This window comes from Lissotriton helveticus, chromosome 2_1 (genome assembly GCF_964261635.1).
Source record: "Lissotriton helveticus chromosome 2_1, aLisHel1.1, whole genome shotgun sequence".
Classification (NCBI taxonomy): domain Eukaryota; kingdom Metazoa; phylum Chordata; class Amphibia; order Caudata; family Salamandridae; genus Lissotriton; species Lissotriton helveticus.
The window spans coordinates 982,112,944-982,139,097 of record NC_136059.1 but is presented as its reverse complement, the minus strand read 5'-3'; the positions used below and the strand labels follow the sequence as shown (position 1 = coordinate 982,139,097).

General features: G+C 46.1%; 1 protein-coding gene across 1 annotated transcript in view; it reads left to right on the top strand.

Annotated features, from left to right (window-relative positions):
• DOCK8 (dedicator of cytokinesis 8) overlaps nucleotides 1–26,154 on the top strand; it is a 765,653-nt gene that overhangs the window by 96,426 nt on the left and 643,073 nt on the right. The gene's annotated exons all lie outside the window — the stretch shown is intronic.

Here is a 26,154-nt window from a genome sequence, read left to right as displayed (position 1 = left end):
TCCTAAAAATCTGTCATGAATGTCTATATTGGCCACCCCTGAAGTAGATCATTGAAGAAGATGGCTTTTTTTATGACTTGTTTTCCTAGACATTAATACAGCAATTTAGATGAATTTCATTGATACGTTATGGCCCGAGATTTGCTTTCAAACCAGGGACCTGCTCTTCCATTGAGAATTGTGAAAAATATATTTGTGGGCAGCTGTATGTAAATGTAAATGTAAATGTAGTTGAGCTTATATAGCGCACAGCTACCCGCAGTGGGTGTCCCGGCGCTTGCTTAGGGAACCCGTCCTGGTATTCCCCTGTGAGATAGCAGGGTATCCACAAGGTGAAAGTCAGGCATCCAGCCGCGAGGGGCCGTTGTGGAGATTAAGCAAGCTATTGCCCAGTGTCGCAGAGTGTGAACCCATGAGTCGAGGAGGCACCGGGGCGAGAATTATCGAGTCCGTGGAATTCTTAGCCCAAGACCCGCCGAGGCAGGGAATTGAACCCTGGTCCAGGACCGATCTCAGCTTCCGGGTCTGCTGCCTCTAACCCCTGAGCCACACTTCTCCACTCCACTCCACTCTTCTGTATGTTGGGGGCATGGAGTAATGATTAAGAAAACCACATGTATTATAAAGTTTACGCTTTAATGCTTGTGAAGTAAATGCTCTTCCTTTCATTGTCAGTCATGGGACTCTATAGTCAAAGATGGGCCCGGTATTGACAGAGTGCAAGTTTCCATTCTTGGGTTGCTCTTTCATTTTGTGTGAGAGCTGGGTTGAAATAGTTCAGAGGTTTGATCTGTGGGCGAGGATGTGTCTTTTGCACTGTTCACGTGGGAAAAGAAGGGCATGGAAATAAACCAATCAATCAGTGGGATTGCAATCGCACTACTCACCCGTGAGGGTCTCAAGCCGCTGGGTGGGGTTAAGCAGCTCCGCTCAGTCAAAGAGCCAGGTCTTGAGTGTCTTCCTGAAGATGTTCAGGGAGGGGGCGCATCTGATGTCAATTGGGAGCTCGTTCCAGGTCTTAGCCGCGATGTAGGAGAAGGCTCTTCCCCCTGTTCTGGCTCTGCGGATGCGCGGGGTTTAGGCGAGGGCGTGTTCTGTGGATCAGAGGTTTCTCTTGGGTACGTGGAAGGAGATTCTCTCGTTTAGGTATTGAGGTCCGGTTTTGTGGAGGCATTTGTAGGCGTGGGAAAGTATCTTGAAAGTGACTCTCTTCTCGACGAGGAGTCAGTGGAGATTAAGCAGGTGTTGGTTGATGTGTTCGTGTCGAGGGATGCCGAAGATGAGTCTGGCTGGTGGGTTCTGTATGGTCTGGAGTTTGTGAAGCTGAGACTTGTTGATCACGGCGTAGAGGGCGTTTCCGTAGTCCAGTCTGCTGGTTATGAGTGTGTGGGTGATTGTCTTCCATGATTCGGGGGGATCTATTTGAAGGTCTTTCTGAGGATGCGGAGGGTGTTGAAGCAGCTGGAGGGCCCGGTGTTGACCTGTTGGGCCATGGAGAGGGCGGAGTCGAGTATGATACAGAGGTTTTGGGTATGGTCCATGGGGGTGGGAGGGCTGCTGAGGGTGGTGGGCCACCAGGTGTTGTCCCAAGCAGAGGCTTGAGAACGAGGACCTCTGTCTTCTCCTAGTTAAGTTTCAGACAGCTGCTGCTCATCAAGGATACAACGTCTTTCATTCCTCATTAGAAGTTGAGTCTGGTGGTAACAGGGTCCTTGGTGAGGGAGAGGATGAGCTTGGTGTTGTCGGCGTAGGATACTATGCTGAGTCTGTGATATCTGACAATTACGGCAAGGGCGGCTATGTAGATGTTGAAGAGCGTGGAGCTGAGCGATGATCCTTGGGGTACTCCGCAGTTGATTTTTGTGGATTCGGAGAGGAAGGGTGGCAGTCTGATCCTTTGGGTTCTGCTGGTGAGGAAGGAGTGGATCTAGTCAAGGGCGGTTCCCTGTATGCCGGCGTCGTGGAGTCTTTCGGTGAGTGTGCGGTGGGAGACGGTGGTATTGAATGCTGTAGAGAGGTCGACTAGGATCAGGGCCATGGTGTGCCCTTTGTCGAGGAGGATGCAGATGTCATCTGTGGCGGCGAGTAGAGCAGTCTCGGTGCTGTGGTTGCTTTGGAATCCGGATTGGGAGGGGTCGAGGATGGAGTTTTCTTCGATGAATTTTGTTAGCTGGGCATTGACGATCTTCTTGGTGACTTTGGCCGCGAAGGGGAGGAGGGAGATGGGTCGGTAGTTCCTGAGGTCCGTGGGGTCTGCTGAGGGTTTCTTGAGCAGGGGTCTGACTTCTGCACATTTCCAGTCATTGGAAAAGGTGCCGGTCTTGAAGGTGGTGTTGATGGGGTGTCGCAGTTCTGAAGCGATGGCGGCTCTGTGGTAGATGAGCGGCGGGCAGGGGTCTGTGGGGACCCCTGAGTGGATGCCTTTCATGGTTGAGGTGGTGTCTTCCGTGGTGATTGGGGTCCAGGAGGAGATGGTGGGCTGGCTGGTGATGCTGGGGAGGGAGGTGGTTTCGGAGGCAGGTGTCTGGTCATTGAAGTGGTCGTAGAGGCCCTTGATTTTCAGATGGAAGTAGGATCCAAGCTTTTGCAGAGGTCTTGGGAGGGGGTGATGTTCATGGTTTTGATGGCGAGTTTGGTGAATTCCTGGATGACGCTGAAGAGTTCCTTGGAGTTGCTGGAGTTGGCGAGGATCTTGTTTTAGATGAAGGTCCTTTTGGTGGATCTGATTCGTTGGTGGTATTCCGTCTTGGCGTTCACGTAGGTGGTACGATCTTCTGGCCTTTTGCTGTTTCCTCAGTTCTTCTCGAGTTGTCTGCAGGTGCGTCTGGATTCTTGAAGGTCAAGGGTGAACCAGGTGGCCTTCCTGGGGCACTGTCTGTCGGAGTTGCGTAGAGGTGTAAGCTCGTCTGCACAGTTGGAGATCCACCTGTGGAGTTCTTTGGCTGAGAAGTTGGCGTCAGTTGAGGTGGTGGGGGCGTCGCTTTTGAGGGCAGAGTTGAGCTGCTCATCAGTGATTTTACTCCATTTCCTTCTGGGAGGGTGCAGTGCAGGTTTGGGGGCAGTGGATTTGTCGGCGTTGAAGTGTATGCAGTGGTGGTCCGTATAGGGGGGGTTGCGTGGATGTGCTGAAGTGGATGCTGTTACCTCCTGCGAAGATGGGGGTCAAGGGTGTGTCCTTCCTTGTGGGTGAGCATGGTGACAAGATGTTTTAGGCTGATGTTGGCTAGGTTGTCCAGGAGGGTGGTGGAGTTGTTGAGGTGGAAGTTCAGGTCTCAGATGAGTATGTAGTCCATGTAGGCGATAGCGCGGGGTGCGATGAGGTCGGCGATGGTCGTGGCGAAGGAGGCACGAGGTCTGGGGATCTGTAAGCGAGGGTACTGCGAAGTGTGGTTCTCGGGCTGGTCTGGATCTGGAGGTGAAGGTGTTCGGTGGTGAAGAGGGAGTCATTTGTGGTGGAGGTGGTGAGTTGGAGGGCGCTTTTGTGTGCGATGGTGAGTCCTCCTCCTGGGCGGTTGTGGCAGTCTTGCCTCTGGATCTTGTATCCATCCGGGATGGTGATAGCGATGTCAGGGGCGGAGGAGGCATTGGTCCAGGTTTCTGTAAAGAAGGTGATGTCTGGTCAGAGGGAGTCGAGGAGGTCCTAGATCTCAATGGCGTGTCTTTGCAGGGAGCACACGTTGAGGAGGATGCACCTCAGGGTTTCGGGGGTGTTGGTGTTCGGTGTAGGGGTGGTGGCCATGGGGTCGCTGATGGTGCTGAAGGTCTGGCTGCAATGACTGTCTGTGGGTGGTGCTCGGCATGGATAGCTGGTAGTTGTTGTTCCTACCGGGGTTGAGTGCGAGGAGGGTAGCTGAGTCGTAGCGATGGATGGTTGGAGATCCAGGCTTCCTGGCGCTGGTCGCAGTCGGGTCACGGACAGGCGCAGATGGGCTTGCCTTAGGCACGCCAGCGGCGCGTCCGCTGCGTGGCCGTACAGATCTTCCATTAATAGTGGAGGAGGGAGGGAAAGCTCAGCTGGTAGGCGGGAGCATGAGCGGCAGAGGGGAGGGGCCGTGTGGGAGCAGCGCAGGTCAGCTGCGGCAGCGGAGGGACAACGGTGGAGCTACTGGGCGAGAGAGCAGATCACTGACCAGAGGTCAGAGGTCTTGCTCGCTCATCCCAGCAGCGACTGCCATTAAATAGGGGAGGAGGGGGGGAAAGCTCAGCTGGGAGCGTGAGCGGCAGGGGCGAGAGGCCGCGGGGGAGCAGCTGCCGGACAACGTACAGTTTAAACAAGAAAGATGACAATTACACAAGAAGGAAAACAGAAAAACAACAGCAAAACAATCCAATTTAAACAAGAAGGATGACAATTACACGAGAAGGATGACAATTACATGAAAAGGATGACAATATACCCAAGAAAGGATGACACAGGAAGAAAAAAACGGGCACAACGGTGGAGCTACTGGGGGAGTGAGCAGGTCACTGACCAGAGGTCAGAGGCCTTGCCTCTTGCCTTGGAAGAAATGTGCGAATGTGTATCAAGTATTCTCCTTTACTCTGTGTAGCTGTATTCTGGCAGCAGCATGAGTAGAATTATAATTGTATTTGACATGCATTGCACAGGGCGTTTTCACATGACGCTTCTGTAAGTATTAGGGACATATTTATGAGGGGAGTTGCATCGCACCTGCACCACACAATGTGGGCAAGCATGTTGCAAGCCCAAAATGCGATTAATGAAGCCACACCAGGCCACCTTGAGTGGCCCTGAGTGGCTGCATAAATCTGGAGTAACGCAACACAGTGCAAATCGCTGTGTTGCGTTACGTAGCACAAATCGCTGTGTTGCATTACTCTGCTCTGGGAATGTGTTTTATGGGTGTTGCGTGGGTGTTCCCACAAAACTTCCATGGTTTTTTAAGCATTCCCAGATCTACCAACAGTGGTAGACTGGATTCTGCAGCCCACAGAGAAAGAGGAATATGCTTCTCAAGTTGAAGGGGCACCTTCCTGCACACTAAAACAAGCCTGCATGCAACACAGGCACCCTTGCACCATATTCTTTTACATTAGGTGCATTCCTGCCCTTTCCCAGTCACGCAGCACAGCAAGGTGACTTGCTACCCTGTGCTGCATGCGTTTTCCATAAATATGCCCCTGGATGTTTACAACAGCCTGTCTGCTTGTTAGCGAAGAAACAGAATTTTAAAAATCCTGCTACATAATGATGGGAGTAGAGAAGTGATAGTGAAAGAAAATCAGTAATTCGTCTCATCTCCAGGTAGTTGGATAAAGATGTGCAAGGTTTACTGTTTTCATTGTTTATTTTTTTGTGAATTGCAGTGGGTATTTTTCAATATTTTCACAGCCTCTGAAAATAAGTGGTTAACAGTGGCACCCACGATTTGCCTAGTCTTTACAAAATACACTACAGAAAATATGACTGACTAACCTTTTTATTGTAGCAGGACTATCTCTAACCTAACAAGAAGAAGTCCTTTTTAAGATAAACAGCTGGGAGATTTGTCAAGGAAAAAAACACGGTTGATTCAGGCAGTGGTTGTCTGCCCTCACATCTGCCTTACATTTTAAAGAGCAGCACTCTCTCTATGCGCAAACAGAATTTTGGCAAAACTGAAGTCCCCCCACTCTTACGCAGTTTGTGTTCTTGTTTGCTGTCCTTGTCATGCCACACTCCGTTTTCTGAGCGTCTTTTAAAAGTGGCTCCTTAATTTCTCATTTAAAGCATTAGCTTCAAATATATTGCTTAATAAATTAAAAGTCTTAGGAGACCTTTCAAAGGTGAGCTCATGCAAACTATAACGAATTCCACTTGTGCCCAAAAAAATATGCCATGCAGCTTAAAGATTGTTCCTTTAAAATATTCAAATGCTGGTTCACCCTATCACCCCGCTGTCAGAGTCTCCTACACATTTCCTGCTACCATTATTGTTCTCTGCCTTTCAGTTCAGTGCATGTCTTACCCTCTACTTCATTCTCATTGACAGTCAACTGTGTCTGTGCTCTTGTGATTTAGGTCCCTATTTATTAAGGGGGTTGCGTGGCTTTTGCACCACACAACGCGGTGAAAAAATGATGCAACCCATAAGATGTGATTTATCAAGCCATGCAAGACCCCCTTGTGTGGCCCTGCATGCCTTGATAAATCTGGAGCCAGGCAATGCATCTCAAATGTCAGCGTTGCGTTACTCTGCCCCAGAGAGGGGTTCCATGGGCCTTGCGTAGGTGTTCCCATGCAACACCCATGGATTCTGACCCATTACCAGATTTACCATTACTGGTGACCTGGGAATGTGGCAAAATGCTACGCCTTCCCAGGTGTGGCGTAACGAGGTGCAAAATCTTTATTTCTCCTCCTTACTTCCTCATTCTATGTGTGCTGCAGAAAGAAGAATATGCCTCTGGGGATTGTTCTTGTGAAGGATGGTGCACATAAATAATCCTGCATGCAATGCAGGCACCATTGCATCATAGTACAAAAGTGCCTGCCTTGGCGCTAGGCAGCACATTATGCACTAGCGCTGGGAAAAGGCAGGAGTGTGCAGTATTGTGATAAATACGGCACAGTGCAGTAAGGTGAGTTGCTGCGCTGCCTTACTTTTTTTTACATTTGGCACATACTGTTTTACAACAACAGAGGACCAGGCCCCCAGCAGGGGTTGCTGTGAGGCTTGGGCGATCTGGAGAGGTCTTGATGTGGGACACCGAGAGGATGGGAGGTACCTCTGCACAGATGGACAATGAAAGCCTAAAGGCAAGGCAATCACAGGCTTCACAGCGAGTCAACAAACCACACCCAGCCTAGAAACCATGCGAATGAATAAAGACAAGGGTGTTCACGCAGTGAAGTGTTAGCAGAAAGGGCTCAGCTATATACAGAGATAAAGCAAACTGGAAAGAAGACAAACTAAGCGAGAGTGGAATTATAAAGAGAGGAGACACTGGGATAGAAAGACAAGAGAGAGAGAACGGGAGCTTCGGAGAAGAGCAAAGAAAGGAAAACAGAGACAGACAGAGGAGAGACCTAACACTTGAGAGTTATAGCAGTGTGAAGCTGTAATAGCAATCGCTCCATAAAAAAAGTCATTGTTATTGCATTAGCAAAGCTGTCCAGGCCCACTGCTTGGTACAAGGATACAAATCTTGCTGCACGTCAGGATTCTGTGTTTACATCATAAGAGGTGGTTGTGGTTCCTAACAGAGACATGTGCACTAGATGAGGGAGTGTATTGCTAAATATTCACTAGTGACTTGGAGGGGGGGCTGGGAAATGGACGCCCACGGATTGTCAGAGAGTTGGTGTGTGCACATTGGAAGGGGCTATATAACTGCAAACGTGTGTTACGAGCAAGGCATCTAAGGCGCTTATGGCCATTGTGCCGACACAAGTGTTCATTGTTTTGATCGCGTTATAGTATTGACACAGGGCAGAACGTGCTGCACTGAGAAAAAGTTTGCTGCAACCTGAACTGAACCTCCTAAAATTCACGCCTTCAAAGTTTCTAGGCTAATGTGCGAGTAGCTCACCTAGTCTAGAATTTTACTTTGCATTCTGGGACTTGTAGTCCTGGTTTTATATAATAAAAATAAATGGAAAGCAACAAAACTGGGATCTATGTGCTGCTCATATGTGGACCTAGGAAACTTGAAAGCTCAGCAAAACCAATAGGAAGAAGTTGCTAGGGAATCTCACTGCCTCGTGATGCTTCAGTCAAATAATGTTGGCTGCCTCTACAGGCCACTGTGACTATATTCTGTAGATCTAACGGCTTCCAGGGAAGTGACCAGTGGTGTGAAACCTTCAACAATTGCTGTACTCCTTCCCCCATCAATTGGATCAGTATGTGGCCAACTTTTCAACTGTGCGCTATTTGTACAGGGTCTGTTAGACTGACCTCATTTTCTGCTGTCTTCTCACATTAATGGTGCCTGACAGTCGGAGGAGGGGAGGGAAGTTGAAGTCTGTGGTGTGAGCTGTGTCTCTTTGATTTACCAGATTCATAAAAGTACACGTTGTTTACCGCGCCTACTTCCTGCGACGCTGACATCACAGTCCCTTCAGGTGGATAGAGCAGCATGTGCATGGGACATTTTGTAGTGGGTGAAATCTTTTTAAAAAACAGTGGATTCATGTTAAAACCGAAAAAGCAAGTTTTGAAGTTGGCGTTTGAGAAACGGTCTTTTTCGGAATTAAACCAAAATCTGGAAAGCTTAAATATAGGTGAGCAGAGGTAGACAACTGTAACCACGGCCCTGGTACGGTCTTTGTTTATTGGTAGGGACCTAAGATGAACAAGGCTCAAACAGCTCTATCCTTAGTGCAGTCTCTATTGTTAGCCATTACCCTAATATGTCAAGAGCTAATTGGAGGCTGTAGAGGCACTCTGGGTGGGTTAATAGGTAAATCCTGCAATGGCATCAGGAGGCCAAAGGATGCATGAGCTCCCTTCTTTTACAATATATTGCAGGAAATCAACACCCATGACTCCAGGAGCTACAGTAGGCGAGAAGGAGACAAAAAAGAAAAGGTTTGTGACCTTTTGCTGCTATAATCTCTGGCTGTATCTTTGTACCTATCTACATTGGCTAGAGGGTCATGCCCTTTCTGCCTCTGTTTGTTAGGCAACTGGATGTAAAGTCTGACTCTCAGTTCCCTTTTCATTGCCTCTCTACCGGCAGAGCCCAGTATCTTCGGTCCCCTTCTTTTGTTAGCCTAACTGTAAACCCTGCCTCTCTACTACAGGCACTTTCTGCCAGACCTGCACTTCTCAGCCTCGCTGTCCCCATACTCTGACTGCTAAGCTCAGTCTTTCTGCTCCTCCTGCTTACTGCATGAGCCTGACATCTGTGTTTCTCTCTCATGTTACTCAGATGACAGAGTGTGTCTTGTATTCACTTTTCCAATTTCAAACAAATTTCAAAGGGCGCAGAAGTTAGCCACTAAGCTTCTTTCTCATGTGTGATGTTTGACCTCTCTGGCTCTCCACCCTACAATAACTGCTGCAGATCTTCTCTTCTACGTTTTAGGTCTGGTCTACAGACATCTTCAGCTGTCTCACCAGCTTCTTGTAATCAAAATCTGCATTAAGAAAATACCTATATAGAGGGGCATTCGATCAGCTCTGTTCATTCATTGGTCTGTTAACTTTACAATCACCTTTTCAAGACCACAGCACACAGCATGAGTCAGTGGTTCAGTCCATTTAAGCAGTAATCTCTTTTGCACTATGAGGGAGGACATTCTCAGGGCATAAATTAATAATGTCAGTGTTTTCACTGAGAAGCTCTGCCTTCTGGGACTTCAAACACAGAAGTAAGATCTGCAATCCTATATCTGTAAGCAAGCCATGGCATAATGGCCAAAGCTTCCGACTGTGGAAATGGGAAACCAGGTACGTGTCTCAGCGCCAACTCAACATCCTTCTGACTCTTGGCAAATCATTTAATCTTTCCATACCCACACAAAATTAATGTGTCCTTGTGTAAAGCGCTCCAACACCTTCGGGTTTAACTTGTGCTATATAAAAGCTGCAACAAAAACAAAGGTCTATTGTGCTGAGGACAGAGCCAGCTATGAAAGATACCCTGTAGATTGACTCAACAAAAAGGATAACAAGCATTGGCAATGCAATAGTTCTCGCATTTATGGGAGTTTAAGCTATTGACATTGTAAATGAGAATGCATTTTATTTATGTTTCAGAAACCACAACATAAATAAAAGGCATTGTCATTTACAGTGCCAATAGCTCAAACTCTCATAAATGCGAGACCTGTTGCATTGCAAATGCTTGTTTGCATGTGCTACACTGAACTGATGCGGACCGTGCTGCAAATTAATTAAATAAAGCAGTGCAGCTGCTAAAGTGAAAGCGGACCGCACTGCAATAAGGAAAGACCATTAAAGAAGATAGTGCTAACCCAATAAATAACAGAGACCGTGTAATGAGCCAAGTAAAAGGTCCAGTTGTTACAGGCGGTAACAAAATGGAGACAAAGCTGTACCAAGGCGGGACTAACAAGCCTATGTACAAATCTGAAGCCAGCATTTTCGAAGGACAATGACACAAACCAATGACAAATATAGGCGGAGAGTGGGCAGGGCTTCCAGTGCATAACCTAATGCAGCATGCCTTGCAGAGCGAGTAGCGCATGCACGCTGCTGCTAGGCTCGACCTAAAAATAGCACCCAGAAGTGCGAGCAGCGTAAGGACACAAGTACAAGGGCCATGCTCCAATGGACTGTCACATGCAAGAAGAAGGAAGTGCTGACTGCAGGGCTGACCAGCAGGAAGCAAGCAACTGAGAGCGGCTATTAAACCAGCCAGTGGTATGTAATGGGTGTCTTTCAAGCCCACTAACAGTGAACAACGTCTCGAAGAGACAGCGCATACACTGTCTACGTGAGGCCTAAGAAGTACACTCTGTGGTAGGACTGATAGGAAAATATTTTAACTTGCTACTATCTTTTGCTTTCCATTCCTTCTACTTAAAAAATGTAGTAATCCTGATGTACTTAAAAGGTTTCAGGTTCCAGTAATTCAAAGCCACTAGTACCATTTCTGTGAGCCAAAAACAACATATTGTTCTGTGATGTGCATTAAAACGAACATGGGTTTCTATGCTTCTTCCAAGTATATCTGCCTTCTAGAAAACACCTGTACTATTCTATTAAAGCTATTTTAAATGTTCATTTATTTTTATTTTACATTTTTTATTGCAGCCATACAGTGGCCACATTTAGACAATGGCATGATTTTTTGTGTTAAAAATAAGAACAATAATTAACCTATGCTCCAGCGTGTGACAGCAAGAATTATTTGCTTTGACAATGTTTGTTTTTGCAGGTTCGTTACAGACCTCTTTATTTGTCTATGGCAGACAGCATTGTAACCAGTAATTTAACATACATATGGTGGGCTTCGAGCGGCTACTTAGTTGTAAATAATTAGTTAGCTTTGGGTCTATTTTGCTCATGACAGGAAGGCTTGCTTGTCTTTTTATGTGTTTGTCACACCTTTGGGCATTTATGTTTCACGCTGATTTTTGATTGTACATTGACTGAAATGGCCTGACCTGGTTTAGAGGACCAGGCTCATTTCCTGCTGCATTTCTTTCCTTTCATCAAAGGGAGGAGGGAGCACTACCCTTGAAATGTTGACAAAGGTCAGAAGCAGTGACTGATTGAAGGAGTGTACACGTTTCAACCATAGTGAGCTAGCACTGAAAAATGTATTTAGAGTGGAATAAATGGTTTCTCCACTCCCCCACTCCCGAGAATTCTTGGTGCCCGCCACCTGCTTCTGCCAGCACTGGCATAGCCAGTGTTTCCTGAATTTCTTTGGAAGCATTGGCCAAGCTGAGAGTCATGAGATGTCATCTTTGAACATTATTGTATATACTTACAAGATGGGCTCCTACGTGGCATCTAGATGCAATGTGGTAGCCATTTTGGAATGGTATAATCTTATTTTCTATAATTATTATTATTCCATGTCAAGAAAACTGCCAAGCAGCGTCTGCATGCAACATGATGGTTGTCTTAGAAGTATACAACATATCAATTCAAGATGGCCTCTCATTGCTTTTGACCTTTTCAAATGCTTGCGCCACAATTTTACGCACACTGGCAAAGCCAGTACCGACAGCAAACTAGCATTGGCAAAGCTAAACTGATTGGCTTTGCCAATGCTTGTTTCACTTTCCCAACAGTTGTACAGCCTGTCCTTTCAGACTATCTCTTGTTACCAGAATTTCCCATGGCAATTTGGCCATTGCATTGTGAAAATTCCAAGTATAAGAAAAACTCATGGGGTTAATGGTTAGTGTAAAGATGTACCTTGTACATAGGAGGCAGACACCTTATTGGTTGGAGGCAGGGTATTTATTTATATTCAACTCGCTTACACACAGAGCGCCGAGCGTGTTCCTTCACGCAGCTCCGGCACCCGAATGATCGCGCTCGGGAAGCGCGATCCAAAATGGCCACCGTTCACGCTACGTCGTCACGTAGCGTGAACTACTAGAGCGGCAACTCTACATATCTCCCCCTTTTTGTCCAAACAAGTAGCACAGTCTATGGGAGTGTTAGAGCCCTTTGCCCATTTCATAGTCCCGGAATCTGGAGGGTCTCACTACCATGCGCCCACCTCTGGTGCACCTTACCGGGGTGGATGTAGCTTCCTTCTGACCCTGAATCGTCGACTCCCCCTCCTTATCCTTGCGGACCGACACTCTCCCCTTGTCCGCTGGTTCTTCCTCTCTTCATCTTGCAATGTTCGTATGTGGGGTACTTTCACCTTCTGATCCCCATCCTGTTTCTGTGCTGTCCTCTTCTCTTTCCTGTTTGTCTGTGTCATATCCCGATGTGCCTTGGTCCATCACTTCGGGCTCTCGTGCCTCCGGAGCCCATTGCACTATTTTATTACATCGAGCCATGCGATCCTGGGACCACACATTCCCATCACTCAGCCTGGCCGCTCGGCCTAGCACTTCTCTAACTTGGAGCGGCCTGCTATATTTGCTGTCCCCTTTTCGTTGAAGTGTGGCCAATTTGACTCTCACAAATTCACCTTCTTCCAACTGTGTGTCCTTTACATTTCTCCTCTTATTGTAGTGCTCCGAATATATTCTCTGGGCCCTTTCAAGGTTTGCTTGTACTACCGCAGGAGACCACTTACTGGTCACTGTCTTGTCCTTCCACGCCCTGTTGTCCTTTGTGAACGGATCTCTTCCTCTAAGGATCTGGAAGGGACTGTACCCCGTTCCTGTGGGGGTGATACGATACACCCATATCATATGTAGCACTTTCTTCTCCCAGTCCTTCCCCATCATGATGGCTGCTTGGATGGAGCCCATCAGGACTCTGTTGAACCGTTCCACTTGTCCATTCCCTGCCGGGTGGTATATGGACATGTGTTTGGAGCAGACCCCATTCCTTTCCATGAACTTTAACCACTTGTCGGAAGTGAATTGCGGTCCGTTGTCACTTAATACACATTTGGGGATGCCTTCCATGAGGAAGATGGTGGTAAGGAACTTTAATATGGTATCCGTGTCCATCTCATCTTTGACATGCACTTCTGGCCACTTTGAGTATTTGTCTACTAGGACACATATGTATTTCGGGGTACCTTGATCATCCAGGATGGGTCCCAAAATGTCAATGGAGAGCTCTTCCCACCGATTTCCTGGTGTGTCGAATTTTCCTATGGACGGCCTCAATGGTGTCATGGTCTTATCGGCTTGTTGGCATTGGCCACACTCCCTCACATGTCGTTCCGTTTGAGTGTCCATTCCTGGGCACCAGTAGCCTTGTTTGGTCCTCAATTTTGTCTTTACTATCCCTAAGTGGCCTTCGTGTAGTATGGCCAGCAGTCTGGGGATGAGTCCTTCTGGGGGTACCACTTTGTCCCCCCGGTACATAAAGATTCCCTTGTCGTCAAGTGAGAGCACTTCTCTCACTTCAAAGTACTTTCTCATCTCTCCGCTCAAATGTTTCTTTTCCGGCCATCCTCCTGTGATGTACCCCTTCACCTGTTGGAGGCTCTTATCCGCCAGATATGCTTCTTTCCATTCTTGGCTGCTGATTACCTTCTCTGGGTCCTCCATCAATGCCACCATTTCATCCTCTTCTTTCTTGTCTCCTTCCGCCAGTTCCATTGCTGATGCCCTGCTCAAATAGTCAGCGACTTTGTTCCTGCTACCTGCGATGTACTCAACATCATATCGATATTCTAGCAGTTTCAGAGTCATTTTCGCTATTCTCGGGGTGGCACTCGCATGCCCACTGGACGTGAGGACTCGTACCAAAGGCTTGTGGTCTGTTCTCAGTCGAAATCTTGTGCCCCATAGGAACTGGCGAAATCTTCCCAAAGCCCAAACTACTGCCAGCATCTCCTTCTCAATAACACTGAACTTCTTCTCAGTGTCCGTCAGAGCCCTGGATGCAAAACTGAGGGTCTCGATCACTCCTTCCTCTCTGTGTTGCATAAGGACTGCACCGAGTCCCTTGTCACTGGCGTCTGTTGTTACTATTGTCTGTCCTTGTGGGTCATACCCTCTGAGGGGTATAGCTTGAGTCACATCCTTCTTGACGCCTTCAAACTCTCTCTGAGTTTCTCCTCTCCATGCAAACGCCGTCTTTTCGCTCGTCAGCATCCGCATGTGGTGGGTTTTTGATGCAAAATGCTGTATGAACTTGCTATAGTACTCGGCCATGCCTAGGAAAGACTTGACTTCCTCTTTGCTGGCTGGCGGTGGAGCATCACAAATTGCTTTGACATTCTCCTTCTTCGGAGTGACCCCTCATTCTCCAATTTCATGTCCTAGGTAGGTGACGGATGCCATGCCTAAGTGGCATTTCTCCCATTCTGCTGTCAGCCCTTTTTCTTCCAGCACTCTCAGTACCCTGGTCAATTTGGCATCGTGGTCCCTTTGATCGCTTCCCATGACCAAGATGTTGTCTTGGAAGTATTGGACCCCTTCTACGTCTTTGAAGAGACGGTGCATCAGCTTTTGGAAGACCGGTGCTGCCGACGCTAACCCAAATGGCATTCTGCAGAACTTGTAACATCCGAAAGGGGTGATGAACGATGTCAACCTCCTGCTCTCCGGGTGTAATGCTATGAAGGTGGCTACCTGACTATGGTTACCCCAGATTTTTTGCCTGTGTTTAGCTGGTTTTTTGACTTAGTTGACCTGGTTCCCTGCTAATCAGGGCCCCAGGCCATCTGCTCTCTCTGTAAAATGGATTCCATGTACCCTAGGTACATACCACAATTGGAAATGGACTCCTTGTCAGCCCCTGTATAATGCACTATAGGTGCCCAGGGCATAGGAGCCACCAAGGCCTACCAGGGGCTGCAGCATATCTTTTGCCACCCCTGGCTGGTTCTTAAATTGACACAACTGGCTGATCACTCAGCTGGGGTAAGGTGGTGTAATCACCCCTTACTTAGATATAGTATACCTATATCTAAACCTATATCTGGACACATATAAACCTGTGAGCCACTCCTATGGAAGGCCTCATCAATCCTGGAGGCAGAGTGCGTGGTTTAATGTGAGATGGAGCTCTAGCATGAGCTGAGCCTGTCTGCAGCTGTCGGGAACAACTCCCTAAGCTGTTTCAGGATAATGCCATACCATATACTCTTAAGCGCCTTATAATCCTCGCGGTTATATAGCAACTTTGGTTTGGCTTTATCAAAACATGTCGTGTAAGGTGTCATACGATTTGGAATACTATCCCCTCGCCAGTTCTGGCGACGGGGATAGCATTCCACCCCTCTAGAGGGGTAAGACATGTTACTTTACTTAAATGCGGTTAATTTCTAAAAGGACCTTGGATCCACAAAATGGATGCCTCTGCCACAGACACGAGTCTGACCCCCTGAAGCTGACCGAAACTCAGCCAAATGGGGCCTGGACAAAGGGTTTCCTGTCGCAGGGAGGTGTTACACCCCCTCAGACAGGAGATAGTGGATTGTAGCGGGGAGGTTTGAAAGAAACCAGACACTGCCTGGGGAGCACAAGGCTGCCCCTAGTATAATCCGGCCAAACCGGTTCTGGGGCACTCCAGCCCTCGTGCCAGGGCGGCCTGGATCAAAGGAAAGGGGTGTATCCACCCCCTTCCTGGGTCCCACCCATAGGAGGGGACCTAGCAGGTAATCCAGCCCCCCAGATTCGAATAAGAGTGGGAGCAGTGCCAAGACACTTCAGATTATCCTGATGAAACATAAGAAACGAAAGTCTGGACCCTTCGACATCCTACTCGACGTAGAAGCCCGAAGAATCTCCCTTGTGGTCAAGGAGTGACCACCCTGTGCAAACAGGCACCATCCAGCCATCGACGTCTGCTTTGTCGCAGTTCCCGCCGGAACTCGAGCGACAGAGATCGACGAGATCAAGCTTGCCTGCCTTCCAACAGCCCGATCCACAGTCCCTGCAGAGCTGAGACCCGTGGAGGCGACCGGAAGCGTGGGGCACGCCATCTTGGAAAGACCACAAGACGCTGACCGTGCAGCCCACGAGTGACCCTCGAAGCTGTACACCGGGGTTTGAGAAGCCCCAACCCTGAGCCACACTTGCACCGAAGTTCAGCCCTCCACACTCGGCGAGTGCTGCGTGGGGCCCTTCTGCTTCTTTTGGCTCAACGCGTTGGCCCGGTCACTTGCCAGCCGGCTTGTGGCCCCTGTGCCGACGAAACTTGAAATTCGACCTGCGATTCTGGTTGCTCCAGATTTGCACCAGCTCCCCTGAAAAGGAGCCCCCACTCTGACCCTCCTGGTTCGAGTGAGAAGCAATCTCCCGGTTCCGCGTGGATTGCTTTTGCCAAGAGTTGTTTGCTCCAATCTTGAAGCCGACAGCGCCGACGGCGAGAGCCTGCGTGGGATAGATCGTGACCTGCTCCTGGACGTCGTAGATGCCCCAGAGCCCACGTGACAGCGGAGAGAAGCTCCTCAACGACCACCTGATTGCGCCCGACATTGCCTGGTCCCGTCCTGGTTCCACCCTGGTCACTGCTGAGTGACCCAGACTCTGTCCCATCTGCTTTCAGGTACTTTTCGACTTGAGTCCACCCTTGGACTCCACCGGACACCTCTCTTTCACCCCGCCTGCAGCCCTTTCAGCTTCAAGCACCAAGAGCCTGCGTGACGAAACCCGACTCAACTTCGACCCTGTGCACCCGCTTCCTGTGGGTGAGGTAACTTTGCTCCGCCGGTGTTCCCACACTGGTACACATCTCTAGGGTCTGTGTCTTAAGTTTTGTTCCTCTAGGTTCAGCGGAAGTGTCCTTAAACTTTAACTTTACAACTTTTACGCACCATTGGTTAACATTGGTGCATGCGTGCGCTTTCCGTACTGCACCCGAATCCCGTGGGCCTCTCCCGACTTCAGCATTGCTTGTCCCGACTGCTCCCAGCGATTCCCTAGGCCCTAGGCCTAACCACTGTTCGATTGGTATCTCTTATACCACTTGTTTAGTATATGGTCTGAGTGGCCCCTCGCCCTCATCCATATTTGTGCAACTTTGTATGTTTAAACTGTGCTTTTGATTTAACGCTTGTGCCCCTTTATTCATAAAGAATACTGGGGATTGTTTTTAGTAATAAATACATATATTTTTATAATATATACTTGTGTGGTGTCCTTTCATTTAATATTACAGGATTGTATGTGGTAAAACAGCTCGCTTAACACGACCTCTTAAGTTAAGCCTTTAGGCTGCTTAGTCCATGCTACCCCTAGGATAGCTTGTCTAATAAGGTTGACTTACAACCAGACACCATAAGGGATTGTTTGGTCTGATAACAGGTGGTTCCAGAATTGGAAACATCACCTATCAGGCCAACTTCTCACATTGGTGAGCAGCGGTGCGGATTTGAGCTTGCTGTTGTTTTACCATTGCAATCTTTTATCAAATTGAAAGATAACATCAAGTACCTCTAGGTACATATAAATCAAAAGCTTAGCATATTTAAGTTCTACTGAACCTAGTAGTTGTAGATTAAAGGGATTAGCACACCCTGACTACAACTCACTAGCAAGGTACAGTAGGGAAACACTTAGTGTAGGTAGGTGCATCACTTACACCACACTAGAGTCATGTCTGACACAGGAAAAGCCCCAGGGTCTGCTCCTGTGACAGTTGACCTTACCAAGGCAACTTCCAGCTATGACAAATTAACCCGAAAGGACTTGATTGCCTTGTGCATCTCAAGAGGGTTAAAAAGGGGCAGAAGTCCCACCTGTCCTATCCTGATAGCCATTCTAGAACAGGATGACTTAGAGAAGGCGAATGCAGTTCCCTTAGAGTCAGGAGATGGAGTGAACCCCCTGTAATGTATTACTTTACTCAACAGTACTTGATTTCTCATAGAATGTAGAATTCTCCCATAGTACCATTCTGAGAACACTTGGATGTTCCGACTGGTCAGTTACTGTTTGGCTGTTCGTGGATGAGGCTAATAAATAGATACTGAATCTTCATCTTGAAACTGATCTTTATTTATTATTACAATTTATCAATTTCACACTGGCGACGATCCTACCTCATCGCCTCAACACGCAGCTGTCACAGACACCTCTCCAGCGGCAGTATCTTCAAACAAGGAAGCGTAGTCTTCCCAGCGGCTGAGTAAATAAATCATCACCGGAAGCGAAACTCATACGGTGAGGAGCAAGCGGGAGGTTGTTTGGAAGAGAGGGATTCGAAATTCAAGGAAGCGGAAAAGGAAAATAATTGGGCACGTTTGTTTAAATTTAAAACGCTGCGCATCCCTCGCGCGCTTGCTCTGCGTTTTCTAGCGCTGATGCATAAACAAAATGGATATGCGTTTCAGTGACGCGTCGTTTGCGTGCCATTGAAGGGAAAGCTTAGCCTGGTTGTGGAGAGAACTCAGCCTCTCTATGAACGAACATTGGAACGCGAGTGAGCAGTGACGTGCCTGACCATTACTCAGGGCTTTGTGACACCTTATCGTTCTAATAGAAAAACGTGAAGAAAGAGAGCATTGTGAAGCGCTCAGGAACCTAAAAAAAAAAAAAAGGGAAAAGAAATTCGAAGAATAAGTGCATGGTGAAATACACAGGAGTTTTTACAAAGAAAAATTCTTAATAAGAAGAATATTCAGTACACAACATCATCAAAAAAATATATATTTTTTTTTATTGAACATTTTTTTCTCTCTTTAATGTTCTTTTTAAAAAAAAACATTAATTTTAACAATTTTGTCATCTAATTTATTAAAGGAATATTTTACAAAGAACTTTGAAAATATTTGCTTTTATCTTCACGAAAAGAAGAAAATGCAGAATGTAACACAACCTGCTTTTTTCTTAACAAGTCCAGGTGAACCAAACGTAAAATGGCAGAAATGGAAAAAGATCTTTGATAATTATGCAAGAGTGTGTGGCACGAATTTAAGTGCAGAAAGAAAGCATTCGTTGCTTTTACATTGTCTAGGAGGAGAAGGCCAAGATGTATTAGAACATTTGCCTGAACTCACAGCGGCGGAACAAAGGAATTTAAACGAATATGATGTGGCAATTGAACAATTAGACCGACACTATCTTCCTAGACTGAGCACGATAATGGAGAGGTATCATTTCGGCTTAAGGGGACAAAAGAAAGATGAATCAGTAGAGGAATATGTTTCCGCTCTTAGAAAGTTGGCTTCATCTTGCAAATTTGGACAGACTTTGGATGAGAGAATAAGAGATCAATTTGTGTTGAAGTGCGCTCATGACAATATTCGGAAGGAACTATGGCTAAAAGATGAACCACCATTAGATGAAGTTCTTGTGATAGCAAAACAGGTGGAGCACATGACAAAATGTGTCGATGAGTTAAAAGAGGAAAAACAAAAAATGGATGAACCAGAAAAAAAAGGTGAATCTAAAGTAGAAGAAGTTGTGTGCCAAGTGAAGCACGAAGAGAAATCGTCTGGAGAAAAAAATGAAAATGGAATAAATAACTTCAATCCTAACTTTAACTCTGCTAATAAATTTGCATGTTTTAGGTGTGGAAATAATGGGCATTTAGCTAATTCATCAAATTGTCCAGCTTTGAAGTCAATATGTAATAACTGTGGTAGAAGAGGTCATTTTTCTAAATGTTGTAGGACTAGATCTGGTAAGAGAGATAATGCATATAGAAAATGGTCTCAACCGCAGGTGAAGACTGTGACTTTCCAAGTAAATAGTGGTCTTTTGGAACATCCCTCACATTTGGTAAAAGTTGATCATGCCATGATTGAGTTTAAATTTGATTCCTGTTCACAGATCACCATGATTGACCAAGAGTTATTACGTAAAACCTTTGGAGATAAAGTGACATAATACCCTTAGGTTATGGTGAAAAGCCTATTAAAATATATGGATATTTCACAGCCACTCTTGAGTTGGGAAGTCGCATCATTCCAGGAAAAATGTATGTGACTAACTTTGGTGATGCCTTGATTAGTTGGAGAGATCAGCGAGATTTAGGAGTAAGACTTGATCCCAATGCTTCACCCCAGGTGCAAATACAACAAATTGAAAATTTGTCAGAAATGTTTTCAAAAAAGTTTCCAAATGTGTTTAAAGAACAGTTAGGATGTTTAAAGGGATATAAACACTGCATAAGGTTAAAAAAGAATGCGATACCTATTGTAGCAAAAGTAAGGAGGATTCCCTTAGCTGAACAAGGAAAAGTGCAGAAGGAGATTGAAAAATTAATTGATAATGACATAATTGAACCAGTAGAAGCTACAGAATGGTTAGCTCCTATCGTTATAGCTAAGAAGCCTTCTGGGGATATTCGTCTATGTATTGATTTGAGGGCATTGAATAAGGAGGTAATCGTAGATAGATTTCCTTTACCTAACATTGATGAGATTGTAGGGACATTAGAAGGAGCAAAGTACTTTACCACTTTAGACCTAGCTTCCGCATACCACCAAGTGGAGCTAGATGCTGTATGCCAAGATCTGACTGCTTTTATTACCCCTATGGGAACCTTTAAATTTAAAAGGATGCCATTTGGATTAATCTCAGCAGCCTCAGTATTTCAACGAATTATGACTCACATACTAAAAGGTCTTTCAGGAGTGAAATGCTATCAAGATGATTTACTAATTTATGGTGCTAATATGCAAGAACATAATGAACGTGTGTGTGAGGTGTTGAAGAGGTTGTCAGATTCTGGTTTGTCTCTTAAGAAAGAAAAGTGTAAGTTTGGTTTGGAGGAAGTGAACTATCTTGGTCACTGTATTAGGAGTCAAGGTGTTTTCCCTAAGTCTGAGTTGGTCCCGTCGATTGATAACATGGTAGAGCCGGTGAATAAAGAGGAGTTGTTATCATTTCTTGGAATGGTTGAATTTTATGGCAAGTTTATTTTACATTTTGCGGACAAGACCAAGAATATGAGGAGGCTCACCGCTAAAAATGTGACATTTGAATGGTCAGTTGACTGTAAAAAAGAATTTGATGAGATAAAGAATGAATTAAAGAATGCTCCGTGTCTTCAGGCATTTGTTCCTGGTCTGCCTACGTTTGTATATACAGATGCTAGTGATAAAGGTCTGGGGGCTGTTCTAGTTCAAAATAAAGATGGACATGTTTCCCTTATTGCCTGTGCGTCGAGATGTCTTCGTGGTCCAGAGCTCAATTACTCGGTGATTGAAAAAGAGTCATTAGCTATTTTTTGGGCACTTAAGAAATTTAAGAATTTAGTCTGGGGCACGAAATTCGTTGTAAAGTCAGACCATAAGCCCTTGAAGGAAGTTTTTTGTAAGAAAGGGTTAGACTCAATTTCTTCAAGGATTAGAAGATGGATAATATCCTTGCAGGAGTTTGATTTTGAGGTGCAATATTTACCTGGTGTATCAAATAAGGCAGCAGATTGTTTTTCAAGACTTGTAAATGGCAATGATCTGTGCAATGATGAGGTAAATATGGATGAGGATGATTTTCTGGATGTTTGTGAGGTCACTGAGGGTGTTGTGAGGAAAGATGAGTGGAAAGAAGAGTTACAGAAAGATGAAGAGCTTTGTAAGGTAATGTCCTTGATGAGGGATAATAAACGTTTAGAGAAACCATGGTTGTTGGTTTCACATGAATTATCGTTAACAGATGATCTTCTGACACGAGGTTTGAGGCTAATCCCTCCCATTACTTTAAGAAAAAGATTGTTGTCACATGCACACTCTGGACATCAGGGTATAGTAAAAACTAAAGAAATGTTGCGCACCCAGTTTTGGTGGCCTGGCATGGATTTGGAGGCAGAACGTATGGTAAGAGATTGTATAGAATGTTGTGCAAGTGACAAAATTTTGAAAACTAGACAGATGCCTATGGTTTGTAGAACTTTGCCTAATCACCCTTGGGATGAATTAGCTGTTGACATTTTGGGTCCCCTATCTGGTGTTTCTGATACCCCTTATTTAATAGTTTTAGTTGACCTATATTCCCGTTGGATTGAAGTGTGTGCTGTCAGTGAGATAACTTCAGAGTCCATTATTAAGTTTCTATCTGAGATATTTATGAGAGAGAGTTTTCCAAACAGCATTTTGTCAGACAATGGCCCTCAGTTTTGTTCTGCGCGTTTTGATGAATATCTCACTAAATGTGGCATATCACACAAGCTGTCCTCTTTGTATCACCCAGAAACTAATGGGGCAGTCGAAAGGGTAAATAAAACACTAAAAGAATGTATACAACTTGCCAGAGTCAATGGTTTAAATTGGAAAGAAGCACTTAGAGAAAGGATTGAGGCTTACCGGTGCTCTCCTCACTCTACTACTGGTAAATCTCCCTTCGAGTTATTCAAAGGAAGAGTACCCAACACAATGTTGTGTCCTGGTTGGATGAATCTAAACAAAGGGTTTGTTGACAATCACATTGGTGTATGGAGGGAGAGGGAGTTAGATAAGCAAGCATGTAGAAAGGCTTATTTTGATTAAAAAAATGTGTTCGATTTCAGAAAATCAATGTAGGTGATTTTGTAAAAATAAAAGCACCTGTTGGGAGAAGTTCATGGTCTAAGTATACAAATGTCAGACCAGTTATCAAGGTGTTTGATAATGCTATTAAGACACAAGATGGACGGATCTGGAATAAAAGTAGAGTAGTTGTGGTTAGATCGAGAAATGTTTCTCAAGATGGTTCTGACATTTCTTGTAAATCTTCTGCTTCCTTCAGACTTCCTTTGTCCAGTTCCAACAATTCTGTTTCTCCTCGCATGAGAAGTCAGAGATTACGAAGGGCACCTGCTTATATGAAAGATTATGTTTGATCTTTTTATGTATTCTCTGTTAAACATGTTTTTCTGTATTTTTGCCATACGTGTCTTTTCTCTTATTTCTTTTATTACTTTTATTGTTATTGTATAAGAGGAAGATGTGTAATGTATTACTTTACTCAACAGTACTTGATTTCTCATAGAATGTAGAATTCTCCCATAGTACCATTCTGAGAACACTTGGATGTTCCGACTGGTTTTGGCTGTTCGTGGATGAGGCTAATAAATAGATACTGAATCTTCATCTTGAAACTGATCTTTATTTATTATTACAATTTATCAATTTCACACCCCCCTGTAACTGATACCCCTCCAGAAGAAGAAGAAGAGGAGGAAGAGGAGGAGGAGGAGGAGGACTCAGATGTAGAGGACCCAGAAAAACAGGATCAGAGGGGTAGCCAGGTCCTAGTTGCCAGGCTTAACCAGGCCAACTTAGACCTACTGGGAAATGGAGAGGGCCAGCACCTCCCCAGATCCTACCATGTCATTCTCCCAGGCAACAGAAGAGTGAGATCTCCCTCAGGGGACTCTCATATTTCTAGTGCCTCAAGAGAATCTCAGAGAGGTATGACTGCCTCTCAGAAGATAGAGCATAGGGCCAGAATGAGGGCTGTCAAACTCCAAATAGAGAGGGAGGAGGTAGCCTTGGCTCAAGCTAGACTTGCCTTGGCAAGAGAGCAGAAATTGTGTGGCTTAGATGCCACTGGTGGCAGCAATATTCCTAAAGAGAAACCCAGGTCCTATGACAGTAGAAACCTGACAAAGATTGTGCCCCCCTACAAGGAAGGGGATGACATCCACAAGTGGATAACTGCTCTTGAGAGAGCCTGCATGGTACAGCAGGTTCCTGAGGAACAGTGGGCAGCAATCTTATGGTACTCCTTTTCAGAGAAAGGGAGAGATAAGCTCCTCACTGTTAGACATGAGGATGCAAACAATTACAAAGTCCTGAAGAGTGTTCTGATAGATGGGTTTGGCTTAACCACTGAACAGTACAGGTTGAAGTTCAGAGACACCCAGAAGGCACAGACTCAGGACTGGACTGATTTTGTTGATTGTGCAACTAAGGCTCTGGAGGGTTGGCTACATGGCAGCAAAGTACATGACTTTACAGGATTGTATAATTTGATTATGAGGGAGCAGATCCTAAGTAATTGTCAGAACCAGCTCTTACACCAGCACCTGGTGGACTCTGATCTGACCTCTCCCCAAGAATTGGGAAAGAAGGCAGACAAGTGGGTCAGAACAAGGATTAGGCCTAAGAATCAGGACGGTAACCAGAAGAAGGAGTCTACCAAGCCTCAAGATAAGGGTGGGGATAAAAATAAAGAAAAGACTTCCCCAGGGCCCCAAAACTCCAAGAATGGGGGTGGGTCCCAAGACACTTCTTCAACAGTGAAAAAGCCTTATTGTCATGTCTGTAAACAGGTTGGGCATTACAAAACAGACAACTGTTGTCCCAAGAATGGCAATAAAGAAAACATACCTCCAAAGCCAGCTCCAACACCTCCTGTTACTGTCAGCAGTAATCCCCCAGGAAGTGGGAGCACACCCAGGAATCTGGCTGGGTTTACTTTTGGAGCTCAGGTGGACCCTGGCCTATCCAGGTCCCCATCACCCAATGATCTTGTTTATGAGACTGGCATGGGGTTTGCCAACTTCTCTGATTGCCCAAATACCTTGAGCAAGTATAGACAAGAACCCATCATCAATGGTTTGAAAGTTGAAGCTTTTAGAGACACAGGGGCTAGCATCACCATGGTGGCTGATGGTATAGTCCCCTCTAAGCAACTTTTACCTGGTGCCATATACCAGGTGACAAACATTGATGGCATCAAAACAAATCATCCCATGGCAGTAGTAAGTCTCAGCTGGGGAGGTGTCATTGGCCCAAAGAGAGTGGCAGTGTCATCAAACTTGCCTGTAGACTGCCTACTTGGTAATGATTTGGAAATCTCAGCCTGGGCTGAGGTTGAACAGGAAACCCATTCTAGAATGGTAAATTCCAATGGAAAGGTTAGTGGGGCTGTAATGGCTACAGCCCCAATTCAAGATGTCCTTCCTGAAAAGGTCGGTAGGGCTGAGATACTCTCTGCCCCATCTTTAGCAAAAGCTCTTCCTGAACAGAATAGCAAAGCTGTTATGATAACAGCAGAAACCCAAACTGAGTCTCCTCCTGAAAAGGTTGGTGGGGCTGTGATGGCCACAGCCCAAACTCAAACTGATATGTGTGTTGTGAAGCCTGAAATGATGGATAACTCCACACAAACTGAGAGCACAGAGGAGGACGAGAAATCTCCCCCTCACCAGACTTTAGGAAAGGATCAGCCTCCTCAGGGAACTGATCTTACCCCTGCTGAAGGAACTGCCCCAGAGGTGGTTAGGCCTAGCCTGACAGAGCCTCTGATGTCAGTGGACCCTTCTCAGGTGGGACCCAGTCTGGAGCAGGTAACCTGCCCCTCTCTACCTTGCCTTAGTCAGCCCAGGGCTGCAGAGGACAAGAAGGACAGTGAGACCCAGAGGGCCCCCTGTCAAATAAAGCACCCCCATCAACAGATTAGGGGCACCAACACTAGTAGCCCTAGTGAGGTGAAAACTTTAAAAACTCCTGCGGGAGCCCCCTTAAAAACAGTTAGGGACCTCCCACAGATGGATTCTGTTGGGCACAGCCAAACCTGGGACCCAAAGGGCCCAAACCTGAACTGTCCCTCCAGCAAGCCAAACAGAGGGACCCAGCCTCCAGCTTTAGGTAGCCAGAGGTTGACCCTGAGAGCACAGTGCAACTCAGTTAAAGAAAGAAAGGCACCCATGGTGGAAGATAATTGGAGGAAGCTGAGCCCTAAATTAGTGGAGACTCACTTCAATACTCCATATCCAAACCAGCCTTTGACTTTGCATAAACACACCCAAGGTAGTGATTCCCTATGGTGGAGACCCTCTAATAACCCAAGGGTGAGGGACTGCTTAGTAGACCATGAGACAGGGGGTACCCATGCTAGTGCAGGTACTTCCTTATATGGCCACTCAGGCAATATAGGCTTACCTGGCCAAGGATAGCCTTATCTCCTTTCGTTTGGGGGGGGGGGGGGGTTGTGTAGGAAGGTGGCTACCTGACTATGGTTACCCCAGATTTTTTGCCTGTGTTTAGCTGGTTTTTTTACTTAGTTGACCTGGTTCCCTGCTAATCAGGGCCCCAGGCCATCTGCTCTCTCTGTAAAATGGATTCCATGTACCCTAGGTACATACCACAATTGGAAATGGACTCCTTGTCAGCCCCTGTATAATGCACTATAGGTGCCCAGGGCATAGGAGCCACCAAGGCCTACCAGGGGCTGCAGCATATCTTTTGCCACCCCTGGCTGGT